This window comes from Bufo gargarizans, chromosome 6, assembly GCF_014858855.1.
Source record: "Bufo gargarizans isolate SCDJY-AF-19 chromosome 6, ASM1485885v1, whole genome shotgun sequence".
Classification (NCBI taxonomy): Eukaryota; Metazoa; Chordata; class Amphibia; order Anura; family Bufonidae; genus Bufo; species Bufo gargarizans.
The window spans coordinates 77971214-77995561 of record NC_058085.1 but is presented as its reverse complement, the minus strand read 5'-3'; the positions used below and the strand labels follow the sequence as shown (position 1 = coordinate 77995561).

Genomic DNA, 24348 nt, shown 5'->3' with positions numbered 1-24348 from the left:
TGTTTAACTCCTCCAATACCATTAGAAGAGAGGGAAAGTCTCACTCTAAATTTATGCTTTCCAGTAGCCAGTCCCCATCGGTCATAAAGTTTCTGAGGGTTTTTAACTGAAACAGCAAATTAAATGGCATGTACCAAGTCCATTGGCGTGTAGGGGTGGGAAGAGGTGCACGGTGACTGTTCTCTCCTCCATCAAATAAGCAGTAAAAATGTCAAAACGGTGCAAAATAGAAGCCGGATCCTTCTCCTTTAAAGACTTAACTTTTTTTGAGACATCATAACACTTCTATCAGGGTGAGATTAAACTGACCAACCTTAGGGAAATCCTGCAGTCCCGCCTTGACGATAATGTCCTCCACCATTGTCTGTCTTCTAGTCTGGTGCAAAAAAGCTGGCTTAACCAGGAAACAAAGTGTATTCCGCACTCCTTGACGCTCCATAGCAGGACCTAGGCAGCAAATGATCACTCCTTGTTGTCTCTGGACTAATCCGCTCTCCTATAGCAGCATGGGGGTAAAACACTGGCTTATAAACCGATACCCTCCCCCAAGGCCGGAGAGAGGGGTACCCTTGACATCTCAGACTAATTATTTTTTCTTAGAAGCCCGAAGAGCGTGCTTTCTACACCCGTGCAACAAAATCATGCAGCGTGCCACACAAAAACGTGGACTAGGTCACGGTCTATCGCAGGCCCTCTCCATAAGAGAAGGGCCCCCCCACAAACCATTCCCTATCCATCCGGGGCCGAAGCTCCTGCAAGGGACTGGGACAAATGGCAACACTCAGCCAAAGCCAAGGGTACGCCCATCTATGCTCCCGGCTTTGCTGACCTCAGAGAGGGAGTACCCGTAAGAGCACCGCAACCCTGAAAATCCTAGTGACAAACAATGTGTAAAGTGCACACAGTGAACACAGAAATAAATAAAGTTAATGTGTGCCATTACGGCCCGGACATTCAGCCGGAATTATAAAAATTCCTCGTCTCGTCAAGGCCGATGCCGAGCAAAGAAAGGTGATTGTGCTAAAATGTGTGAAGGTGAAGTGCGTACAAATGTGCCATCACTGTGATCATGTGATCCCACCCCCAGTGAGTTCAGGCACCCCAGGGTGACCGCTCCTGGGGCACTTCTGCACCTCAGGCTTCCAAACAACTCAGCCCATGACTTCGATCCAGCAGAGCCCTTCGTCACCTAGCAAGGGTACCTTTAAACCCAAGCCGTACAAGCTAGGGATGCTGTGTGGTTCACTGCTCTTCTCCATACCACACTGCAAGCCCTCAGGTATGCCCTGTATGGATGGAGTTTACAGCCCGGGAGCAAGCTCAACTGGACTGATAAGAACAGATTTTTTTTATTTTAATAGTAATAAATTTACATCAGCAAAAAAGTACATACAGCAGAAGAAAGAAAGCGGAATAATCACAACATATTACCCTTCTGCATGTAACAGTTCAATTACATAAGCATGATCAGCATCAATCTCACCAATATATGACAAAGTCTCGACAAAATGATGTTAACTAGAGTTGAGCGAACACCTGGATGTTCAGGTTCAAGAAGTTCGGCCGAACTTCCTGGAAATGTTCGGGTTCGGGATCCGAACTCGACCCGAACTTCGCCCCGAACCCCTTTGAAGTCAATGGGGACCCGAACTTTTCGGCACTAAAAGGTGTAAAAAAGCCCAAGAAAGGGCTAGAGGGCTGCAAAAGGCAGCAAAATGTAGGTAAATCCCCGGCAAACAAATGTGGATAGGGAAATGAATTAAAATAAAAAGAAAATAAATAAAAATTAACCAATATCAATTGGAGAGAGGTCCCATAGCAGAGAATCAGGCTTCATGTCACCCACCACTGGAACAGACCACTGTCAGATATTTAGGCCTCGGCACCCAGACAGAGGAGAGAGGTCCCATAGCAGAGAATCAGGCTTCATGTCACCCACCACTGGAACAGGCCATTGTCAGATATTTAGGTCCGCGGACCCAGACAGAGGAAAGAGGTCCCATAGCAGAGAATCAGGCTTCACATCACCCACTACTGGAACAGGCCATTGTCAGATATTTAGGCCCCGGCACCCAGACAGAGGAGAGAGGTCCCATAGCAGAGAATCAGGCTTTACGGCACCCAGACAGAGGAGAGAGGTCCCATAGCAGAGATTCAGGCTTCATGTCATAGCAGAGATTCAGGCTTCATGTCATAGCAGAGATCAAGCTTCATGTCACCCACCACTGGAACAGGCCATTGTCAGATATTTAGGCCCTGGCACCCAGACAGAGGAGAGGTTCATTCAACTTTGGGTTGCCCCGCAATATAATTGTAAAATTAAAAAAAGAGGATTGAATGAAGTGCCCTGGAGTACAAGAATATATTGTTAAGGGGAGGTAGTTATAAATGTCTAATCTGCACAAGGGATAGACATGTCCTGTGGGATCCATGCCTGGTTCATTTTTTATGAACGTCAGCTTGTCCACATTAGCTGTGGATAGGCGGCTGCGTTTGTCTGTAATGACGCCCCCTGCCGCGCTGAATACACGTTCAGACAAAACGCTGGCCACCGGGCAGGCCAGCACCTCCAAGGCATAAAAGGCTAGCTCTGGCCACGTGGACAATTTTGAGACACAGAAGTTAAATGGGGCCGAACCATCAGTCAGTACGTGGAGGGCTGTGCACACGCACTGTTCCACCATGTTAGTGAAATGCTGCCTCCTGCTAACACGTTCCGTATCAGGTGGTGGTGCAGTTAGCTGTGACGTGTTGACAAAACTTTTCCACATCTCTGCCATGCTAACCCTGCCCTCAGAGGAGCTGGCCGTGACACAGCTGCGTTGGCGACCTCTTGCTCCTCCTCTGCCTTCGGCTTCCACTTGTGCCCCTGTGACATTTTGGAATGATCTCAGTAGCGCGTCTACCAATGTGCGCTTGTACTCGCACATCTTCCTATCACGCTCCAGTGCAGGAAGTAAGGTGGGCACATTGTCTTTGTACCGGGGATCCAGCAGGGTGGCAACCCAGTAGTCCGCACACGTTAAAATGTGGGCAACTCTGCTGTCGTTGCGCAGGCACTGGAGCATGTAGTCACTCATGTGTGCCAGGCTGCCCAGAACTAAGGACAAGCTGTCCTCTATGGGAGGCGTATCGTCATCGTCCACCGTTTCCCCCCAGCCACGCACCAGTGATGGGCCCGAGCTGCGTTGGGTGCCACCCTGCTGTGAACATGCTTCATCCTCCTCCTCCACCTCCTCCTTATCCTCGTCCTCCAGTAGTGGGCCCTGTCTGGCCACATTTGTACCTGGCCTCTGCTGTTGCAAAAAACCTCCCTCTGAGTCACTTCTAAGAGACTGGCCTGAAAGTGCTAAAAATGACCCCTCTTCCTCCTCCTCCTCCTCCATCATCGCCCTAAGTGTTTTCTCAAGGAGACATAGACGTGGTATTGTAACGCTGATAACTGCGTCATTGCCACTGGCCATGTTGGTGGAGTACTCGAAACAGCGCAACATGGCACACAGGTCTCGCATGGAGGCCCAGTCATTGGTGGTGAAGTGGTGCTGTTCCGCAGTGCGACTGACCCGTGCGTGCTGCAGCTCGCATAGTCTGTCCAGCATGTGCAAGGTAGAGTTCCACCTGGTGGGCACGTCGCATATGAGGTGATGAGCGGGAAGGCTGAAGTTACGCTGTAGCGCACACAGGCGAGCAGCGGCAGGATGTGAACGCCGGAAGCGTGCACAGACGGCCCGCACTTTATGCAGCAGCTCTGACATGTCAGGGTAGTTGTGAATGAACTTCTGCACCACCAAATTCAGCACATGCGCCAGGCAAGGGATGTGCGTCAAACCGGCTAGTCTAAGAGCTGCGACGAGATTTCGCCCATTATGGCACACCACCAGGCCGGGATTGAGGCTCACCGGCAGCAACCACTCATCGGTCTGTTGTTCAATACCCCGCCACAACTCCTGCGCGGTGGACATATGAGTTTCAGAATGGCCTGCTGACGTTTACCCCGGACTGTGCTGAAGTTGGTGGTGAAGGTGTGTGGCTGACTGGATGAGCAGGTGGAAGAAGAGGAGGAAGCTACAGGAGGCAAAAAATGTTGCCCTGCGATCCTTGGCGGCGGAAGGATGTGCACCAAACAGCTCTCCGCCTAGGGCCCAGCCACGACTACATTTACCCAGTGTGCAGTTAGGGAGATATAGCGTCCCTGGCCGTGCTTACTGGTCCACGTATCTGTGGTTAGGTGGACCTTGCCACAGATGGCGTTGCGCAGTGCACACTTGATTTTATCGGATGCTTGGTTGTGCAGGGAAGGCACGGCTCTCTTGGAGAAGTAGTGGCGGCTGGGAACAATATACTGTGGGACAGCAAGCGACATGAGCTGTTTGAAGCTTTCTGTGTCCACCAGCCTGAATGACAGCATTTCATAGGCCAGTAGTTTAGAAATGCTGGCATTCAGGGCCAGGGATCGAGGGGGGCTAGGTGGGAATTTACGCTTTCTCTCAAATGTTTGTGAGATGGAGAGCTGAACGCTGCCGTGTGACATGGTAGAGATGCTTGGTGACGGAGGTGGTGGTGTTGGTGGTACATCCCCTGTTTGCTGGGCGGCAGGTGCCAACGTTCCTCCAGAGGCGGAGGAAGAGGCCGAGGCAGCAGCAGAAGAGGTAGCAGGGGGAGCCTGAGTGAGTTCCTTGCTTTTAAGGTGTTTACTCCACTGCAGTTCATGCTTTGCAGGCAGGTGCCTGGTCATGCAGGTTGTGCTAAGGTTCAGAACGTTAATTCCTCGCTTCAGGCTCTGATGGCACAGCGTGCAAACCACTCTGGTCTTGTCGTCAGCACATTGCTTAAAGAACTGCCACGCCAGGGAACTCATTGAAGCTGCCTTTGGGGTGCTCGGTCCTAGATGGCGGTGGCCAGTATCAGGCGGACTCTCTTGGCGGCGGGTATTCTGCTTTTGCCCACTGCTCCCTCTTTTGCTACGCTGTTGGCTCGGTCTCACCACTGCCTCTTCCTCCGATCTTCATTCCATGTGGGGTCTAGGACCTCATCGTCCCCTGCATCGTCTTCCACCCAGTCTTCCTCCCTGACCTCCTGATCAGTCTGCACACTGCAGAAAGACGCAGCAGTTGGCACCTGAGTTTCATCATCAGAGACATGCTGAGGTGGTATTCCCACGTTCTCATCATCAGGAAACATAAGTGGTTGTGTGTCAGTGCATTCTATGTCTTCCACCGCTGGGGAAGGGCTAGGTGGATGCCCTTGGGAAACCCTGCCAGCAGAGTCTTCAAACAGCATAAGAGACTGCTGCATAAGTTGAGGCTCAGACAGTTTCCCTGTTATGCATGGGGGTGATGTGACAGACTGATGGGCTTGGTTTTCAGGCGCCATCTGTGCACTTTCTGTAGAAAACTGGGTGGGAGATAATGTGAATGTGCTGGATCCACTGTCGGCCACCCAATTGACTAATGCCTGTACCTGCTCGCTGTAAATTCTGGCATCTACTGGGACCTGAGGTAGTTGGTACACTAAGACGTGTGGCTGTGGCAGAACGGCCACGTCCTCTCCCAGCACCAGAGGGTCCAATAACACCACCACGACCATGTCCGCGTCCGCGTCCGCGTCCCTTACTAGATGTTTTCCTCATTGTTACCGTTCACCACAATAAGAAAAAAATTATTTGGCCCAATGTATCAATGTATTGAATTCAAATTCAGGCCTTTTTTACAGGCACCTTACACTATCTGGCTATCTATTTAGGTACCGTATTACACTAATACAGGCACAGCAGTAACCACAGATTTAGCTGAATATAAATTGTAGGTCTAGTATTTAGGCGCTGGATGACAGGTATCCCTTTTACAGAATTAGACTTGGAAATGCACGGTACGGTGTGAAGTTATTGAGGATGACCCTATCAGCACCTTCAATGTAATATACCCTTTTATGGATAGATTTAAACTTGGCCTGATACAGCAGAAACCACTGATTTAGGGAATTGCTAAGTTGGGAATTGTATTTCAACCCAGAACAAAAACTGTGCTTTGACGGACACCAAATAACTTTACCAGCCACAGCAGTAACCACATATTTAGCTGAATATAAATCGTAGGCCTAGTATTTAGGCCCTGGATGACAGGTATACGTTGACGGACAGAATTAGGGAGCATTCACACGACGTGTTGGTTTTGCGGTCCGTAAATCACGGATCCGTGTGTTCCATATGTCTTCAGTTATCTTTCCGTTCCGTAAGTCTGTATAATACGGATATGGTGCTTCCGTGTGTCATCCGTTTTTCATGGACCGCAAAAAAAAAACCAGCAGGGTTAAAATGAACAAATTTAAATGTCCAACCCCTTTCAAACTGACATCACAAGGTCACATGATCGCTCAGGCACCATTTTCTACTGCTTTGTTAGAATTCTCAGTTTTGCTTGCATAGCTTTCTGGCGATTTTTGTTGGTTCAACATGCCCAAAACACGTGTGGATACAGTTCTCCTGTACTGGATTCTCTCTCGGCGATACGGACAGCAGTCACTAATGTTGGACGAGGAACAGAGTAGGAAGCGCCTTTGGGTTCACCCCATTGTCTCACAACAATGCAGGAAGGGCCACATTCATACTTTGTACGCCGACTTGAGGCAACACCTGGAGAAATTTCATCTATTTTGCCGGATGTCGGTGTCCACCTTTGACCGTCTGCTGGAGTCTGTTCGTCCTGGTCTCATCTTCCAGAACACTAATATGAGGCGCAGCATATCACCTGAAGAAAGGCTAATCGTCACCTTGAGGTAAATACCAATATTCTGAAGTATGTACACTTTACAATATACAAATGGACCCTGAGAATGCTACGCTGGTGATTCAAGCGTGTGTTCTTCACAATTTCCTCACAATGTACGATGCTTCCTTCGATGCAGACCTGGACCAATACATGACCTCTTCATCGTTTGGCCTGGACCAGATGCTGCATGGAAGACGAGGATCATCAGGCCTGCATATTCGGGATTTATATGCTGACTATTTTATCAGCCCAGAGGGCGCATTGTCCTGGCAGTTAGAAGCAATTCATGGCAGGCACTAAATGAATATTGACTCAGAACAACTAACTCATTGATCAGTTAGTTTAGTTTGTTTCCAAGTTGTTATTATTAGAGTAGGGACTCGCAAGAGAATTTAATGAGGACCCTTGACGCGGGCTGGGGTATCTTTCAATGCCAAAATCAAATTGAATTCTCAACATTCTCAACTGATTTTTTTTTATAATCTACATTTTAAAAACTTTTGTCTGCATATTAAAATATAAAATTTGATTTTGCCATTAGATACCCTCTAATACCTCATTACTATCAACCATTGCCATGAAATGATTATAATAAAAATCAGTACTTCAGCTCATGTATGAGATGGGGGCATATCATCATGATATGGTTCCAGTGTATGATAGGTATGTATCGACCGGGTGACACCAATACCTATCATACACTGGGACCATATCCGGGTACTATGTCACCTATGAGTTTTATGTAATAGGAAGCTAAAATATACCATTTGGATGTACAGAGATAGGTTTCTCTATTTTCATTAGGCAGGACCTGCGGTTACATCACCGTGCTTACCACAGGGAACGGGGTATAGCACTCTTTCACACAGCGGATTACTCGCATGGCATCCACTTGTGCGAAAGAGCCTTAATAGAGGCTCCTAACTGTACTCAAAAAATGAGGTTTCACATCCCTTTTTAAAAAAATACATTGCACAAATACGTTAGAACCAAAATAAACTTTATGTCTGAAGATAGGCATATATAAAACTAAAAATTTTTTTTTTCAAGTCAAATAATTCCCTAGTAAATTGGCCTGCAGGCCTTGTGGAGGTGGCCTGTTCCTTTTCATGTTCACGTCGGTGTATCTGGCCAGTATAAGAGCTGCTGGCTGCTGGCCAATTATGGCTGTACAGTGGTGGGGAAGTAACAGGGCATCTGGACAGAGATGGACGAGGCCCAGGGGTGCTTACTGGAACCCATGGTGTTCCAATTACTCTCCATTTGTATTGCTCTATTATATGTACCAATTCTGCGGAGTCTTGGGGCCATGAGAAGATATCAAGGATTGTGTTCATGGTAGACATGAACACGGGCCGATTCACTTCTGGCACACGAGAGAGGAATGGACCCAGAGATCGGAGCATTAATTCCTCAGGGCTCTCTGATTGAATTTTATTTAGATAGTCTAGTACTCTACTATCTATGACAGCACGATTATCTGTTGGTGCTTGCACAGGAGGATTCCGGCTCCGGCGTCTTTGTGCTGGACGGATCTCTGCTGGTGTATCCTCTGGACCACTTGATGTCTGAATTTGCTGTGACATCTCTGGTGGGTTTGTTGTGGCGTCATCCGGTGATTTCTGAGTCTCTATTTTGGTCTCATCCGAATCTATCAACCCAGTTTGCTCCTCCAGATTATCAACAGTGCTGTAATAAAAATTTAAAATATTACTGTTTTTGTCAAAATCTTCTATACTCCTTTTTTTTGTTTTACCACCAATTGGTTTTGTTGGTTTTTGCAGGTGCACACAGAGAGGGCTCCGAGTGTCGCCTCTGGCAACCGTGCCATAGGTTCGCCCCAGTGTAATAATAGTACGTCACTTGCCAGTAAAAATAAAAATGTAATAATATATATTTACTTACGGTCGCAACTCCATGATATCTCTTAAGAACCGCAGCCGCTTGGTGTAAATGTAGGGACGTTCATCCTATCCCGCGCACCTATAGCTACTTTCCATCTCATGGATGCCACACCCGTCAAAGCTGTCACCAGACCCCCCCATTCGTTTCCATACACCTTGCGCATACTCACAATCCCCAAATAAATGTTTTACCGATTAATTTGCTCCACAACCATATCTCGGACAAACGTCCACTTTAACCAGGTCTCTCCTTTTCTGTACTTCACGAACCGGTAAAACATTCTGGAACCAAAACCATACAATATCTTTCTGTCTGTTGGTGATACCCTTTATAGCCAACTTCCTCCATACAGTCATCGCCTCAGTCGACTGTACGCCTACTATATCGCATACAATCTCCTTGTCTCTCATCCCAGCCAACATCATAGAAGGCACGATTAATCAGTTAATGGATGAGATGACTCAGGTAAACACCCCTGAAAAACAAGATCAATTAAAAAAAGCGCGAGATGATTATAAACAATATCTATATAAAAAAGCGCAGAATAAAATGTTCTTTTTGGGGCAGAGGACCTTTAGCGAAGCGGGTAAACCAAGTAAATTATTAGCTACAATAGTAAAAAATCAAAGAGGAAGTAACAACATAACAGGAATTATGACAGAAGCAGGAAATATTTTACGAGACCCTGAAGATATTCTAGAGGAATTTACTCAATACTTCTTCAGGCTATATCAGTCCGGGCCTATAGATTATGGGGAAAAAATAGATCAATATTTAGATAATATTAAGATGCCGGAATTTGATAAAAAAGACAGACTGGCTGAAAAGACTGATCGAACTGCAAACTACGCTGAAATCTATCAAGGGTAATACTTCTCCAGGGTTGGATGGTTTCCCATGGGCTCTCTGCCCCCGTCATGGAGGGAAGCAATCATCGCATTAATTCCCAAAAAAGGGAAAGACCCACTGTTAGTGACTTCCTACCGCCCCATCTCTCTGTTGAACACAGATTATAACATTCTTGCCAAACTGCTGGCTAACAGATTAAAAAGTGTTATTCACAAAGTTGTTCAAGCCGACAAAACCGGGTTTATTCCCAAAAGGAACATACAGGACAATGTAAGGAGGGCCTTTCTGAATATACAGATGGGGGGTGGAGGGGACTGCTCCATCCTGTCTTTGGATGCGGCTAAGGCCTTTGACAGGGTGGAGTGGCCCTTTCTCTGGAAAGTGCTGTCGCAAGTGAAAATAGGCGAATATTTTTCTAGATGGGTTCGCATTTTATATCAAAATCCGGTATCCAGAGTTCGAGTTAATGGGGAATACTCCTCCCCCTTCCCCCTGTCTCGAGGAACATGTCAGGGATGCCCGCTTTCCCCTCTGCTCTTCTCGCTATTCTTGGAGCCATTGGCATGCAAAATCAGAGCAGATGACGAAATACAGGGCTTCGGGTGCGAGGGAGCAAATGATAAAATAAGTTTGTATGCAGACGACATTTTGCTCTTTTTACGGAGGGGGTATATGAATTTGCCCAAGGTTATGGAAACCGTGGACAACTTTGGACGCATATCCGGATATGAAATAAACTGGGAAAATCGAAATTTCTCCCATTAATACGCCCAGTTCCACCGGGTTACAGCTTCCGGGTTAGCACATTGGCTCCATCAGATTCCTTATTATATCTGGGTATCCATATAGGGACCAAACTGGAATTTTATACGAAATTGAATATTCTACCAACAATAAAGAAAGTAAAGGAAAAAATTAGAACATGGTTAAAACTCCCTCTGTCACAAATCAATCGTATAGCGCTTATAAAAATTACATTATTACCAATGTTACTATACGTATTAAACGCTAGCCCAATAACGATTGAAGATATGTTTTAAAAAAAATTGGAGACTCTGTTCAACTAACTAATATGGGGGCGCAAACGGGTTAGAATTAAAATACAATATCTGTATAAAGAGGAAGGCGGAATGTCTGTCCCTTTTCTAAAAGGATATTACACTACGTGCAGAATTATTAGGCAAATGAGTATTTTGACCACATCATCCTCTTTATGCATGTTGTCTTACTCCAAGCTGTATAGGCTCGAAAGCCTACTACCAATTAAGCATATTAGGTGATGTGCATCTCTGTAATGAGAAGGGGTGCGGTCTAATGACATCAACACCCTATATCAGGTGTGCATAATTATTAGGCAACTTCCTTTCCTTTGGCAAAATGGGTCAAAAGAAGGACTTGACAGGCTCAGAAAAGTCAAAAATAGTGAGATATCTTGCAGAGGGATGCAGCACTCTTAAAATTGCAAAGCTTCTGAAGCGTGATCATCGAACAATCAAGCGTTTCATTCAAAATAGTCAACAGGGTCGCAAGAAGCGTGTGGAAAAACCAAGGTGCAAAATAACTGCCCATGAACTGAGAAAAGTCAAGCGTGCAGCTGCCAAGATGCCACTTGCCACCAGTTTGGCCATATTTCAGAGCTGCAACATCACTGGAGTGCCCAAAAGCACAAGGTGTGCAATACTCAGAGACATGGCCAAGGTAAGAAAGGCTGAAAGACGACCACCACTGAACAAGACACACAAGCTGAAACGTCAAGACTGGGCCAAGAAATATCTCAAGACTTATTTTTCTAAGGTTTTATGGACTGATGAAATGAGAGTGAGTCTTGATGGGCCAGATGGCTGGATTGGTAAAGGGCAGAGAGCTCCAGTCCGACTCAGACGCCAGCAAGGTGGAGGTGGAGTACTGGTTTGGGCTGGTATCATCAAAGATGAGCTTGTGGGGCCTTTTCGGGTTGAGGATGGAGTCAAGCTCAACTCCCAGTCCTACTGCCAGTTTCTGGAAGACACCTTCTTCAAGCAGTGGTACAGGAAGAAGTCTGCAAGGTAAGAAAAACATGATTTTCATGCAGGACAATACTCCACAACGTGGCTGGCAAGAAAGGGTATAAAAGAAGAAAATCTAATGACATGGCCTCCTTGTTCACCTGATCTGAACCCCATTGAGAACCTGTGGTCCATCATCAAATGTGAGATTTACAAGGAGGGAAAACAGTACACCTCTCTGAACAGTGTCTGGGAGGCTGTGGTTGCTGCTGCACGCAATGTTGATGGTGAACAGATCAAAACACTGACAGAATCCATGGATGGCAGGCTTTTGAGTGTCCTTGCAAAGAAAGGTGGCTATATTGGTCACTGATTTGTTTTTGTTTGTTTTTGAATGTCAGAAATGTATATTTGTGAATGTTGAGATGTTATATTGGTTTCACTGGTAAAAATAAATAATTGAAATGGGTATATATTTGTTTTTTGTTAAGTTGCCTAATAATTATGTACAGTAATAGTCACCTGCACACACAGATATCCCCCTAAAATAGCTAAAACTAAAAACAAACTAAAAACTACTTCCAAAAATATTCAGCTTTGATATTAACGAGTTTTTTGGGTTCATTGAGAACATGGTTGTTGTTCAATAATAAAATTAATCCTCAAAAATACAACTTGCCTAATAATTCTGCACTCCCTGTATGTAGCTGCTCAGTTGAGATGGTGTGTGATAAATCGAAAGAATAATCATATACGGTCTATGTTTGGGGAGTACTCAATCTGTCTCGAGAGGCCTTCATCGCCCTGTCTGTTGCAACCGCTGCCCCAGACTGTGGCTCTGGCCTCTCACACGACTGACTCCGACTATATTTTTTACTTCAGTCCTTCCTCGCTTGCCTTCCTGCTAAAGGTGCAGGGAGTCCTTGCTCCAGACTTTTCATATTCCCAGACTTGGTCGCGCTAGGGTCTTTCGCAGGACCCCCTTTTGGGGTAGATGGGCCCTGCTCAAATCCCATGCTTGACCTACGTCCTGCCATGGAAAGTCTTTGAGGACCTTCCATGGGTAGTTCCTGAGTCACAACACCTGTCGACTCATGCTTAAGTCTCATTATTAACTCAACTATTTTGTCAGCAGGGTCTGCAACACTCTCTTGCCCAACCTCAGAGTCCACCTTTGGAGCTCCGAGTTTAATGATGACGCTTGTGCTTAGGGCTTTTACCGTAGAGTGTGCATCCCCTGCCGACTGTTGCCCAAACTTTGATTTTTTGTTGGCCATCATAGGATAATCTCTGAAAATGTGTCCCTCCATCCCACATAGGGAGCACATTTTTTCGCCCGTGCATCTTGAGGCAACATGCCTAAGTTTACCACAATTGTTGCACCTCTTTTGGGTTTTCGCAATTTCCTTGGACATGCCCATAGCGCAAGCATTTTCAGCAAAAGGTGGGCATCTGATTGTAATAAAGGAAGCCTCGGTGACTTCCTGTAGAAAATTGCGAGGGTGGATGTGACAGACCTCCTATACCGCCTGGGTCTTCTTTCAGGATGACCCAATATTTCCTCTTGCCGTTCCAAAGACCCTCTCCGTTCAGGATCTTTTTCTCGAAGCGGATAGAACGGCAATACCGACTGAGGAAAGTCTGTAAATCAGCCTCCGCAAAAAAGGGATTGTACATCTCTCCTCCTCACCGTAGAGAAAGAGAAAATCAAGGCCATCCAACCTCTTTTCATTCGGATCCGCCACGACCAATATATCGTACATGTTGTCGCAACAACTCGATGCATCAAAGGAAATAGTGTATCGCCCTTGTATTATCTGGTTTCTCTGACACAGGATGTCAGATTTGTGGAAACCAAAGTAGCCCAACAGGACTTCCGCCACCACATAGCGGAGGTTCTTCCGTTGTTGATAGCCCTCCTCCACCTCAATTCTGACTGATTGGGGCAAACTGGTCTCCCCGGCTGCAAACCTGAAGAAATTGGCATTTTCTGTATCCTGGGGGGAAACAAGCCCTTCACCATAAAATCTCAGGTGCAGCGCCCCAGCCCGTAAGGCAGGGTACCTTACCCCAAGCCAAGGATCAGAGTATCCCAGGTACTTCCAAGCCTCTTCCAAGTATTCGTTCCGCCACCGAAACCGACCGTCAAGATCTTAAATGACTGCAGTAACAGGCACGACAAAATGTCCGACGTTCAGGGGTTCAACCTTCACTTCCAGCAACAGGGGTTTAGACCCTCCAGGACCCACCCCTGAGGCCAGGGAGCCGTAGACCTTGGACTAACTCTCACCGGGATCGAGGCAGCACCTCTCGGTGCCGCACTAGATCCAATCCACGAAGCCGAAAAAAATGTCGCCTTCACGCCCTTGATATACTCCACACTCCAAAAACGCCCTCTTATGTCCAAGAACCGCAAAAAGGCGTGATCGCCTCCCGTTGCCTAGGGACTAAGCCTATCCCCTATAGCAGCAAGGGGCACAACACGGGCTATAAACCCACGCCGTCCCCCAAGGCCGAGGAATCGGGTACCCCAGGCACCTTCCAGCCAAGACCCTATGTATCTCTACACGTGATCTTAGCCAAAAGGCCGAGAAGTGATACCCGGTCGTCCTCGACGACCAGGCCGATGTTCCCCAATGCAGATCACTTCTCAAAGCGACAGCCTACAGGCCACAGTCCAGGAGGCTTGGCTTCTTGCTCTCACAAACCAGGGAGAACAAGCATCCTTCACTCTGCAATCATCATCATGCTCCTCTTCGGGTTCTCCATCTGCATAGCCATAGCACCGCCCACCCGGTGCACGCCCACTTTTGGCCACGCCTTTTCTTCGCACGTATGTCCTGGTGCCAAAGCATGTCAAACAGAAAGACAGATAGGAGGAGGAAATGGAGAAGTGAAGAGTAGTGAGAAAAAAAAATAGCACTGTTGATTGTGATGTCAGGGCCCCATTGTTCAGTGTTCCTTCAGGGCCCCTTGTTATGTCATCCAGTGACACGTGCAGTGTTTTGTCCATTCTCCAGACAAGGTAGATCCAGCTGCTGCTGATACACAGAAAGTGCTGGACTACTTTCTCGCCTTCAAGTAATCCAGTTCAGAAGATCCACAAGAGGGAGACACAGGCATACTTTACTTACTAAAGGACTGGAAAAGCAAAATGGTTACATCCAGCCAACTTTCTCCAAACATGTCATTTTCCAGGAACAACAGAGGATCCCATGTGCACAACAGGACAATCAAACCCAAGGTACGTGAAGGTCCAAACACTTCATTCAGTTGATAAATAAGCCAATTAATCCGTCAGTCAGTCTTAATTGGATTTGGGGTGTGAGCAGACTGGGCAGGTACCCAAACAAACCTACAGCTGCTGCCTGGAAGTAGGAAGGGTGTTTGCAGCCAATTTCATTCAGTTTTTTTTATACTGGATTAGGAAGGGGTGCACCGGTCCTGGAGGTACTGCAATACCAGGTCAATGCGTGGAGTGGACAGAGCAAGCTCTTTTTCCATCTCCCTGTTCAAAAAATCCATTTAATATATGGTCCCCAGAAAGGGGACATATCACATATTAAACTGATAAGAACAGATATTTTATTTATTTTTTACCACTCAGGGTACAATACAGGCAACCTAATATAAAAGATCAGCGTATCTTCAAAATCACCTCATAATCATGGTATTTTCTTTTTATTTATTCTAAAAGTCAATCCTTCACCTAAAACCTCCAATTTTTGTGATTCCACACCACCTTTGTGACAATCCCAAACGTAAATTACATACAATCTAGATAAGATTAATTTTACACATTGAAAAACTGGTACATCCTTTTTCTTAAAGAGGACCTTTCACTTGTATAAGCTATGTGAACTGAGTATGCTGCCATATAGAGTGGCGCCCGGGGATCTCACTGCACTTACTATTATCCCCCGTTATAGGCTCCGAGTTTTTTTTCTCCCAGGCTGTGAGCTGTGCGCTGCGATTGGCCAGCGCTGCAGCCTAGGAGAAGGAGACGCCCACAGAACAAGGGAAGACCCGCCTACTATAACTTAAGAAGAAAAGGTACCGGAGCCTATAACGGGGGAACGGAGCGGCGCCCGGGGATAATAGTAAGTGCAGTGAGATCCCCGGACGCCGCTCTATATGGCAGCATACTCCATTCACATAGCTAATACAAGTTAAAGGTCCTCTTTAAAAGCAATCAAATTCCGTAAATCCCATCAACTCTCTATTACACACATCATAATAAACCACATCATCCTCACTTTTAATTTTCCACAAGCTCCCATTCCGAACATAGCACTTTTTGCATTTACATTACCAACTCCCGTTAATTCCTTAATCAATTCTCAGAGTTTCTTCCATACTTCTTTGGCATAATCACATCCCCACAATAAATGTCGTGGATTCACTTTCACCACACACACTTCAGACTTAATGAATTCCCTTCTCTTTTGCACTCACGTACAGGCAAAATATTATGACAACTCATCCACGCAATATCTTTTTGTCTATTCGTCACACCTGTCATAGAAATTTTTTCCAACACTCCTCTTGTTTCATCCGATCTCAAACCTAAAATGTCACAAGGAATTCTTCTCATAACCATATTTTTAACTTTGAAATCATTCATACCAAAAGACATCAAATCATTCTCTTTAATAAAGTTTTCAATCATCACATACCAAACCGGACACCTAAAAGCAACAGGAATTCTTGCATCACGTACAAACCAATTTAAATTATATAACATCCATCCTGCCGTATATCTTACCATAAATGAACTCATATTACCCTTACCTAACACACAAACAACTTAATATGATTAATACCTAAAACAAAATTACGTTTCATAAGTCCCAAACCACCATTCTCACTCAACTTATACACATACTCTTTTACTTTTTCCATGCGACTACCCCACAAAATAGGTAAAACACAAACAAAACGTGCCTTGATAATCAAAATCTTGCCTACTAGTGTAAGTTCACTCATCCTCCAAAAAAAAAAATGTATTTTCAATTTTTTTACCACATTCATCCCAACTTTCATTCTCTTTTAAATCATCGTTAAACCATACACCCAACACTTTAACCGCACCTTCCAATCTAGTATCCTTATCACCAAAACATTTAAAAATACACTTTTCCCAATTTACCCTAAATCCTGATGCTCAGCAAAATAAATCCAGACACAGTCTTTCTCTTTTTATCGCAGCCATATTATCATTTATAATTACTATTACACATTCACATTTTTACCCATACTTCCAGGAATCAGCAATCCACTCATAACTTTATCCTTTCTCATCAGACATAACAGCACTTCAGTTACACATAAATAACATAGGTGACATCGGGCATCCTTGTCTTACTCCTGATTTATTCTCAACCTCCTCACTTAACCTCCCATTCACCAAACATCTACTCTTAGCTTCTTTATATAAACATTTGACACCATTCAAAAAAATCATTGGAAAATCCATTCTTTGCAAAACAACAAACATAAATTCATGTGCAACTCTGTCAAAATCAATCAAAAAGCATACATTTTCTTTTCCGACACATACAATCTCCAACTAAATCACGCAATAATGCTAAATTATCAAACATACTTCTACCCGGCACTGCACATACTTGATCCTCCTCAATTATACTCCCAATCACACTCCTCATTCTACCAACCAACATTTTACTAAAAACTTTGTAATCAGCATTCAACAAGGATATAGGAATTCAGTTTTCTAGTTTTTTTTAAATCACCTTTTTTATGTATAAGAACCACCACGCTTTCTTTCATACTTTTACATAATACACCATGCTTCCACATAAATGTACTAATCTCCACCAAATTATCACCCATCCAATTCCAAGCTTTCATATATAAATCTACTGGTATCCCATCCATCCCCGGAGTTGTATTCTTCTTACTTCCCGTAACTGCATTCTTTATTTCTTCTACTGTAATTTTGTCTCTCATAACAGCACAATCCTCCTTACTAAGTCTTCCTTCCATATATCTCAAAACATCATACATTAAACTTTCATCAATCCACTTTTTTTTAGAATAAATTTTGATTAAATTCTTCCACCACACCCATCATTTTTTTCCCACTAATACACTCTCCATCCTTATTCAGGATAGCATCTATATTTGCTTTTTTCCCCACATACTTTTTTAAGGAAGAATCTAGTGCATTTCTCCTTTTTATCAAGATATTCTATTTTCGATCTATAAATTAACTTTTTACCTTTTCTTTCCACCATTTTTTTTCCTTTGTACTCTCACCTCTTCCAACAAATCATTCACCTCAACCTCCATTGCTCTCAACTTTAATAACCATTCATATCTAACATTTAAGTCATTATACTCATCCCTTTAAATTCATGCTTTTTTATATCCCCATTTTTTGTAAAAAGATTAGATTTTACCTTTTAACCACGACCGCCACACTAACACATCATTATACTCTTCTTTCCTTTTTTTCCCCAAAATGCATACTCAGTTTTAAAAGCAGTCATAGTTGATTTATTCTCTAGAAGACTTACATTCAATTTCCACACACCACAACCATATCCTTCTTCTATATCACTTTCCACACAACACTCCAACATCATATGATCTGAAAAAAACATCTTTTTGCACAAAATCACTACACTTCAATCCATTATTCAAGAACACAAAATCTATTTGTGAAGAACTATTACCCCCTATCTGATTTATATGTAGCTAAAAGTGGCGTATCCCTACGTCATGCAGGATCTGAAAAAGAAAAATCTGTTAATATCTGAGATAATTTGTTACCAGTCACATCCTTCTTTTCGCCTTCAATCATACAGTTAAAGTCACCTAATAACACTGTAAGCATCATCCCTGTCAAAAGAACATGCAACTTTTCTAACAAATCCAATCTTTTTTCCTTTCTTACAGAACCATACACATTCACAATCCACAGCTTCCAATTTCTATATTTCACTGCAGCAATCATACATCTTCCCACTTCCACCACCATATAACTATCAAAACTCAAATCTTTGTTTTTTAACAGTATCCCCACACCATCATTTCTATTGGTTAAAGACCTGGACCAAATGAAAGCCCCATCTGACCAATCCTTTTCAGCTGAGGAGTCTGAAATTCCACACTCCTGCAGAGCAATAATGTCTGCCTTTTTGCTTTTAAGAAAGTCAAAGACTGCAACCCTCTTTGCCCTTGATTTTATAGATCTCACATTTAGGGAAAGCGTATTAAATACAGCTTTGGCATCTATGTAAGAATTCTTTCTCTAACATAATTACTGGTTTCCCTTTGCTTCCTCACCCTACTTCTCCGGGAGGCAGGAAGCCTGATGTGAAGGCCCCAGTCCCTTGATCTTCTAAAAAAGCCACATAATGTGGGATTTGGGATATAGGGTATGCACTCTCTTTGAGCGGGCGTGCCTCTTCATAGCCTCCAGGGGTCATCAGGATTTTCGGGGTCGTACCGCCGTCTTCCTCTGCTGGTCTCGTTTATGTAGTTGTGAAATCGCATTGGCCGCCTGCCTCCTCGTATGTTGACTCTGGTCCAGTATATGTAATAACCGAGGATTCAGAAAGAGCCATTTCTCCTTCTCCCTCCCCATGTAGTCCAGTCTGGACATACAGGAGTTGAAGTATATCATCCTCCACACTGGAAGAATCCATATCTCCATCTTCTTCCTCGTGCTCCTCCTCTACCTCCTCCATGATGGGTTCACAGCCCCTCCCTCGATAGGCCTTACCGGGTCTCTTCTCAGAACATCAGCATAGGAACGTTTATGCCCCTTCTTGCCACAACCATTGCACACTGGGTGGTTCGTGCATGTTGCTGCCACATGTCCCTACTTAGAACATCTATTACACCAGAGAAGTGAATCAGTACATCCCTCCTGAGTGTGTCCATACTTTCTGCATCGACGACCATACATAGGGGCTCCTGTAAAGAAGAGAGTCCCTGCGTCCAGGGGCGTAGCTATAGGGGAAGCGGCTGCTTTGGGGCCCTTACACAGAAGGGGCCCATCCAGGAGGAGGAGGACTCAACGTTTTTGTCAGGGCGCCCTCAACAGTATTAAACAATAAAATTATATACAGTGAGAGTATAGACAGTGTAGAAAACAGATGGAACAGCTGCCTGGTCTGAGAGAGTGATCTTTACTAGCCACATGAATGAGGGCAGCATGAAAGGAAGGGGTTGTGAAAAAATTACTGGGGGAGGGCGACCCGTTCAAAAATTTGCTGTGGGGCCCAGTCATTTCTAGCTACGTCACTGCCTGCATCCCTCCCTATTGCAAATTTTTGGGGTGGATACTGAACACCTCCTGGTCCATCCGCATCCTCCGCAAAACGTTTACATAGTATTTATACTTCCCTGTCCATAAGCCCTCAGAGTTCTTAACAGGGTGGGAAAATCATACATACGAACAGTATTGACTCAAAAAAAGTTCAATGCATTCTCTTGTTACATGCGAATTGTACATCATTATGACTAAATGAACATCATCGTTATAAAGCAAAATAAACGTAAGTCCATCCAATTTTGGATTCCTTTCATTTGTGTACTTACCCCCTCTGGGGTCTTGCAGGCAAAGGATGTCTTCTCTCCGGACTTTAAGGATCTTGAAAATAACTTTGTGGATCAGGTACAGTGTCGTAAAGGTATTCCTCTTCTCCTCGTTAATCGATATGGCAAAGCCATGTTTCACCTGGGGCTCCTCAGTCTCGGCATAGCCAATCCTCATGATCACCTTTCTAAGCACAAACCACTACCTACCCCTAATAGCAGCATGCAGCTTAAGCCTAAGAAAGGCAATGCTGCAAGGGCATGGTTGGGTTCCTCCTAGCCAGACACTTAAGGTTTCAACATAACTTTATTAAAGTATAAGTTTGAACAAAAAGGAAACCAGGAGTATAATAAAAACATAAATATTAAATTACATTAAGACAGTGGTAGAAAATATAAATTATAATACAATTGTGTTCCAGGCTGCTAAACACCATAAAGAATTAGCTTCTTTTGTGCCCATATTTTTCTTATCTCTTAAAAAATAAATATATAATTCACTTAAAGCCATTTTCATACAATTTTTAACATCAATATTATCACGCTTAAATATTCAAATATTTCTAGTCTTCCAAATGGCATTTTTAAAACAATTAATAATCATCCAGCAAACTCTTTGTTGCTTGGGTGTAGGGCAAGTAAAAAGTCCATATAAAACGTATTCGTGATTAAAATCTTTAAGACCACATATCCATTTAAAAAGAAGGCCCGCTCTCTTCCAAATCTCCTGAGCGTAGTGACAGTTCCAGAACAAGTGCAGTACCGTCTCATCCTCTCCACATCTGTCTCTTGGACATCTGGCTCTCGCCACCAGCCCTCGCCTATATTGAAACTCACGGGTAGGGAGGCACTGGTGAGCGATTGCCCAGGACAGATCCTTGTGGATATTCGCCAGGAACTTCCCGTACACGTTCCGCCACACTTTTTTGGATCTATCCTGTGAAAAATTGGAAACTGTCACTACCTCTTCATTCCTTCGACACAGTTTAGACACTTTTCTCTGGTCCCCCAAAATGTCAGGCTCCAATTCTTGGAGGCGTAGGAGTCTGACAGTTTTTTCTAGGACCGCATAATGTTTTGGGGGACACAGAAGAACAGGAGCATTTAGAGAGATACAGAACCATCTTTTAAAAACCATGCCCGTTGCATATTTTAAAAAATAACTAAAAATGCCATTGTATTTAAACATCTTAAACTAGAAACAGAAATATTTAATATAAAAGAAGTTAAAAAAATTAGGAACATCTTTACCACCATTGACTCTACTCTTATACATACTTTCACGTTTTAATTTTTCCATTGATGAACCCCATAAAAACTTAAAACAGATACGAGTTACTCTTTTAATATATGTAGTTGAGGGGGGAAAACCATTGCTATGTATAGTAAAATAGGAATTAAAACCATTTTTATTATTAAAATTTTCCCCTCCATTGTAAGAGTTCTCATGTTCCACATTAAAACCTTTTTCTCTATTTTTTTAATTGCAATGTCCCAGTTACAAACTCCATTATTAGCCTGATTAAAAATAACCCCTAAAATTTTTATTTGATCTTGCTACATTTGGTTTCCAGGTGTTATTGAAGAATCCCAATCTCCTATATAAAAACAGTCACATTTATTTACATTTAGTTTAAAACCTGATGCTTCACAGAAAAAAGTGGTATTCATTAGGGTACGTCTTAATGTCGGGGAACTTGGACATAATACTGTAACATCGTCCATATAACTTAAAACCTTTAATTGATTGCCCCCTCCCCCACCATCTTGTCCTGTCTTAACATGGCTAGAAGGGGTTCTATTGCACAAATAAATAGAAGGGGGGATAGGGGGCATACTTGTTTTACCCCTGATAAAAGAGGGACACCTTTTGTTAAAAAACCATTAACTGAAATGTGACTAAAACAAGAGTTATATAAAAGTTTAATTTTGTTTATTATAAAATCAGGTAAGCATAATTTTTTTTAAACTATAAAAAGATATTCATGGGACACTCTGTCAAAGGCTTTTTCAAAGTCAAGTGATAAAATGGCAAGGGTCTGATTTCTAGCTTTAAAATATTCAGTGACTCAGCAATAGACCTACCAGGTACCCCTCAAACCTGATTAGGATTAATTATTTTATCAATAAAAGGTTTAAGACGTAATGCTAAAAGTTTGGCAAAAATTGTATAATCTACGTTTAAAAGTGTAATGGGTCTCCAATTTTTAAGCTGATTTTTGTCCCCTTTTTCAAATAACAAAGAAACTATCCCTTTCCTCCTGGACTGTGGCAATTCTTCAACAGTAAAAGTTTCTTTGTATAATAAAAACATGTCACTTTTTTAAATTTCCCAAAAAGTTAGATAAAATTCTATGGGAAGCCCATCCTCACCCGGCGTTTTTCCATTAGAAAAACTTTTAAAAGCAAATAAAAGTTCTTCCAAAGTAAGATCTCGGGATAAAACGTCTTGATCTAAAATATCTAACTTAAAATCAAGGAAATTAATAACATCATTTAAAAAGGACATATCAATAGATTTTTTTATTAAAAAGAAGTTGGTAAAAATTAAAAGTTGAGTTTAACATTCCATTTACTGTAGTTTCCCCTTCTAGATTTAAAATTACATCACGCCTTTTATTTATTTATTTATTTTTAAAAAGCAACGGGAACACTTTTCATCTTCTAAGTATTTCACACGGGAGTTAAAAATTATTTGCTTATCTTTGTCTTCAATACATTTTTTTATCTCAGCTTTTAAATTAACCATATCTAAATCTACATCCATACCAACTTCTTTTAATTTAAACAGGACATTAAGACGTTTGTTAAGAACATTATACCATTGTTTCTTTTCCTTTGCTTTCTTCCTACCTGCTTTAATAAAAAATAATTTAATTTTAGGCTTTATGCCCTCCCACCAGTGCAGCACTGATTCATGGGGTTTTCTTTCTTGCTGCCAACACTGGTAGGTCCACACAAATTCAGCCTTAATTTCAGGATTTTCTAGCAGCAAAACATTCAGCTCCCAATAACCTTTGTTTACCTTTTGTTCATCCTCTGTTTCTAACTGTGTCGATAAAAGCTTGTGGTCTGAGAAAACATTGTCTACAAGTTCACATTTCAGGGGAGAGAAGTTATTGGAAGCAAACATAAAATCGATTCTGGAGTTCACTCTCCCATTGGACCAAGTGGCACCTGGTTCCGCCGGCGAGAGCGACCTCCAGCAATCCCTTAAATTAAAATCCTCAATAAAATTTTTAAGCAGGTAGGAAGTGCGGTCCTTCCTATTCCCATCACCACCTTGCCTGGTTTCACCATCACGAATACAATTAAAATCACCTCCTACCAGCAAGGGGGCGGAACCTGTACAAAATAATGGTAAAATGTTAAAAAGCTCCGCCCTCTCCTGTTTATCAGGAGGGGCGTATATATTTAAAACACTACATAAAAGACCCTTAAAACATAGATGGATTAAAATTGCTCTGCTAGGTAAAATTTCAATAACAGATTGTATTTGTATAAAATTGCCACGACACAGCACACTAACACCAACAGATCTATTATTATTTGCCCCGGACCACACTGAAGGGCCCAGCTTCCAGTCTTTTTTAATATCATTGTATTCCATTCGATTCGGAATTCCACGCTCTTGTAACAAACAAATATCGAAGTCCATTGTCTCTAAGAAAGAAAATAATGCAGCCCTGCGAACAGGACTCTTTAGTGACCTCACATTTAGTGAGGACATTTTTATTGGCATAGAAGACATAAAAATCAAAGAAGATCAGTCTCTAATTCAGACGACTCTGCCTCCTCAAGTTCCTGGGAACAGGAGGCGCCAGAGTCCGGAAAGCAAGAAAATATGTTGCTTGGGTCGGAATCATGGATGTGTTGTGACCCAATTGCCTCTCTTATCTCACCCTCTTTTGAACTGCGGAGCTTTGCTTTCCTTTCCTCTGCGATCCCGTCACTTCATCCTCTCTTGTTCTTTTCGCAGTGAAGGACGTATCCATAGCATCACCCACGGCTCTCTTCATCTCCGGTTCGGCCTTGTCATCTTGAACTTCCATCTTCTTCACTCCACTCGTCTTGGCTTTCTGTGATGCTCCCGTTTCTCGTCTTTCTTTTACCGGAGTCCCCTCTACCACCGTTGTAGAAGGACCAGACTCCGGATATCTCTCTGGATGCTGTCGCTCTGCATCAGAGGCCCTCCGCATCAGACCCATTTTAGATGGGGTAGTAAATCCCGTCTGAGAGGCCTCCGCGCCTTCAGAATCTTGGCCTTTCTTTGC

General features: G+C 43.3%; 1 non-coding gene across 1 annotated transcript; it reads right to left on the bottom strand.

Moving 5' to 3' along the window:
• Positions 1 to 14934: 14934 nt before the first annotated feature.
• Positions 14935 to 15129, bottom strand: LOC122942718. The gene has a single exon (XR_006390663.1). It is a non-coding gene; the product is annotated as a U2 spliceosomal RNA (small nuclear RNA).
• Between the last annotated feature and the right edge of the window lie 9219 nt (positions 15130 to 24348).